The sequence below is a fragment of the Aotus nancymaae genome, unplaced genomic scaffold (assembly GCF_030222135.1).
Source record: "Aotus nancymaae isolate 86718 unplaced genomic scaffold, 86718_ANA_hifiasm-v0.15.2.pri h1tg000002l, whole genome shotgun sequence".
Lineage (NCBI taxonomy): Eukaryota > Metazoa > Chordata > Mammalia > Primates > Aotidae > Aotus > Aotus nancymaae.
The window spans coordinates 22,812,359-22,816,746 of NW_026988413.1; positions in this window are offsets into that span (position 1 = coordinate 22,812,359).

Here is a 4,388-nt window from a genome sequence, read left to right on the forward strand (position 1 = left end):
TGAGTCTTTTTGCCATTATTTCTTAGAGAGAGCCATTTTTTTCACCTTCTGAAATAACTCTTCAGACATCTGGGGTTTATCTTGAATTGTACCATCATTGTTTCTTAATAAAAGTGATAAATTTCTTGCAGGTGTTTCCAATCACCATTAACTTTGAAGTGCTTGTGTGCAATTTCAAAAGCTCTCCAATTTTTACCTTGTGGAGTGGCGGTGGCATATTTTACTACAAACGATTGTCAGCAACCCGTCTTCCTAATGCCTCGCAGCTGGATCAGTAATAAACCACTTCTCAGGCCAATTTCTGCATCAGAAGTTAGTTTAAAGAGGATGAGCCTACTTTTGGAAGTTTTAGAGGTTTGTGGCATGTACATTCTATAGCAAATCTCTCAAAACTTCTTTGCCTTAATAGAAATACACTTTTGTAAGCTGCAGTGACCAGCTCTCTTTGTCTTTGATATGTTGCTTTTAAATAAACCTCAACTGGGAAGCAGCTCTCAAAGGAGTTTACCATACCCAGCCTATTTTTAGTCATGTTATGCAGCAGCCCTCAGGTACAGAACACAAAAAGAAAAATGAGAAGTTTTGCACTAAGTATAGAATAATTAAAATTCATGTCTTTAAAAGTGGCAGTACATTTCTATCAGGACAGGGCTGGATGTTCTTAAACAGCCCTGGGCCTGTCATTTCTTGCAGGAATGGTGTCACTGCTTCTGAAGCCCTTTCACTCTCAAGTGATTTAAGCCTTAGAGTGTGTTGAACTCTAAGATATTACGAACCACAAGCCTACAAAAAGGTAAAGAACCTTCTGGGGGACTAAATTATGGTGTAGGTCAACTGTTTAGCAAATTGTATCATCTCATTAGTGGAGCAGCCTTCTACACAGAACTCTTGTGATTCTGATGCTAGCAGCAAAACACAGTTGTAGATTATGCAACGGCATCTCGGGCTGAGTGTCCCTCATTAATAAAGGCTCCAAGCACACAGGTGTCAACAAAGATCCAATTTCTTTGTCTTACGTTTAGCATTCAAGCAGTACATTAGTTCATTCTCACGCTGCTAATAAAGACATACCCAAGCCTGGATAACTTATAAAGAAAAGAGGTTTAACTGACAGTTCCACATGGCTGAGGAGGCCTCAGGAAACTTAACAATCATGGTGGAAGGGGAAGCAAACACATTTTTTTTTCACATGGTGGCAGGAAGAAGAAGTACAAGGAGGGGAAATGCCAGACACTTATAAAACCATCAGATCTCGTGAGAACTAACTATCATGAGAACAGCAGGAGGGAACCAACCCCATGATTTAATTATCTCCACTTCAGTCCTGCACTTGACAGGTGGGGATTATTACAATTCAAGATGAGATTTGGGTGGGGACACAGCCAAACCATATCAAGCAGCTATAAGAAATGAATACATATCAATGAATGGGATGTGTGTTTATGTCAAAATTTTTCTTTAAAAGGAAAAAAAAGCACATCTGGCTACACAAGTGTTTGTTAATAGAGCTTTTCAGTAATGTTCTTTAGCTTCAAATTAATAAAATTTCATTAAAATTATTTTAGTATTGATTGCTTCTTAATCAGCACTTCAAGGAATCAGCATATGGGTCCATTTTTACATGTGACTCTGATATACAGATGCATTCTAAAGTCAAGGGAGCTTATTATTATAATTACTGGAGTTTTTTTATTTCCTGTAATAGCTTTGAATGAAGTTTCCTGCATGAAACACTCCTTTCAAGAAGGCCATAAATCCGTATGGATTTCCCAGAATCTTTAGCATTGTTAAAATACTCTTCAGGATATTATTCAGGAAAACTTTCCCAACCTAGTAAGGCAGGACAATATTCAACTCCAGGTAATACAGAGAACACCACAAAGATATTCCTCAAGAAGACCAACCCCAAGACACATAATCGTCAGATTCGTTAGGGTTGAAATGAAGGAGAAAATACTAAGAGCAGCTAGAGAGAAAGGTCAGGTTACCCACAAAGAGAAGCCTATCAGACTTACAGCAGATCTCTCAGCAGAAACCCTACAAGCCAGAAAAGAGTGGGGGCCAATATTCAACATCCTTAAAGAAAAGAACTTTCAACCCAGAATTTCATATACAGCCAAACTGAGCTTCAAAAGTGAAGGAAAAATAAAATCTTTTGCAAACAAGCAAGTACTTAGAGATTTTACCATCACCAGGCCTGCTTTGCAGAAGCTTCTGAAAGAAGCACTATACATATAAAGGAGCAACCAGTATCAGCCTTTCCAAAAATATATCCAGCTAGCATGAAATGGCAGTATTAAACTCATATATATTATTAACTCGATAAAAAGCCAAAACCCATCGGTATGCTGTATCCAGACCCATCTCACATTCAACGATACACAAAGACTCAAAACAAAGGGACAGAGGAAGATTTACCAACCAAACGGAGAGCAAACATAAATAAATAAATAAATAAGCAGGAGTTGCAATTCTCACCTCTGATAAAATAGACTTTAAAGCAACAAAGATCAAAAGAGGCAAAGAAGGACATTACATAATGGTAAAAGGATCAATGCAACAAGAAGAGCTAATGATCCTAAATATACACACTCCCAATACAGCAGCACCCAGATACATAAGACAAGTTCTTAATGACTTATAAAGAGACTTAGCCTCCCACACAATAATAGTGGGAGACTGTAACATCACATTGTCAATATTAGACTGATCAACGAGATAGAAAATTAACAAGGATATCCAGGACTTGAACTCAGACCCAGAACAAGTGGAGAGTTATAGAACTCTCCACTTCAAACACACAAAACATACATTCTTAGCAGTACCATATCACACCTATTCCAAAAGTGACTACATAATTGGAAGTAAATCACTCCTCAATAACTGCATAGCATTTCATAGGTTTAAATGAAATATTGGTTGGCTGCTTGTTTGTTATTTTCTTCCCTTATTCCTTCCTGTCTCCATTGTTAAGCACAATTATTGGCATAAAAGAGGTTTTCAATTCCCATTTTTAGACTGCATTCTAGCCTGCGCAATAAAGCAATACTCCCGTTCTCTCTCCCTCTTTCTCTTCCTTTTTCTTCCTCTTCTTCATTCTTTTTTTTCTTTCTCTCTTTCTTCCTTTTTTTCTTTAAAAAAAGATATCACAAGAAAACTACAGACTGATATTCCTCACGAAAAAAGTTGTAAAAATTCTCAACAAAGTATTAGCCAGTCAAAAAAAAAAAAAAAAAAAAAAACTTTTGCGAAGGGTTATTATGGGTAACAATAAGAAGCCACTCATATCTACCTCCTAACTCTTGGACCTGGGTTTTCTTGTGGGTCAAAAGGTGCCATATTGAAACCAGTTGCAGTTCAAGCATACACTGTATCTTGTGGGACAGCAAGTTTTCGTTAATCATACAATCGGCCTCCATGGAGACTCGACCAAGTAAACCAGGGTGTGTAACTTACCTAAATCATCCTTCTCTGACTGCCAGACAAGCAATGAGGTCTCAGGTGTTTGTTACTGGTTTAAAACAACTTGAGTGGCATAAAGAGATTTGGCTGAGCTTAATCTGTCTATGGGGTCTTCCTTAAACGTTGCTTAAACACATGCAAATGGAACACACACACATTTGCAGTATTTCTGCTGTGAATCCTGAAAGCTACATTCTTTCTTTTTCATTTGAAGGCTCCTCAGCTCCCCCCACCCACCCACACCTCTTTCTTTGGTGGGCCCATTTTAAATGTGTTAAATCTAGGAAAAGATGTCATCAAAAGGAGAAAAACAGGTGGGAAAGAAAAAGATGAAAACACTCCTTGACAGTTCACTTCTGTTTTGCAGCTGTGAGAGCTGTAGATTGAATTGTGTTACCCCCGCCTCACCGAGCTAATTAATTCTCTTTTTTGAAAAAGCCACGTCTCTTTCCTTCAATCAGTGTCAACAGCCAATTACAATCTTTCATCACCCAAAGTGTAATAACACAAATGTTATCAAGGAAGAAAACAGTTGGACTGACAAGATTAGCAATTCACTCCTCCTTTCTTAATCTTGTAATCACATGGTATACAGCAGTTTACAATAATATACACCCAAGTTTGCTAGTAAATTACTCTATAAAGGCCGTATGTAAATCCCCCATCATGTCATGTCTACGCTTGGCACAGAACCACGTGTCTTCCTGTAGGAGACGCGGGATGAATTAAGATTGCCTCCTTAGAGAGCTTTCTCTGCATCCATTAACCACTGCAGAAGTTGTTCATTATGTAAAGAGAGGCACACTTGGTAGAATATAAAACCATGAATGGCATTTAGGGGCAACAGAAAACCAGGGCAGCTGACAGTGGCAGAAGGTATTTCACCAATGCTAAGATTAACACTTCACTGTTACCTATCTGCTGGA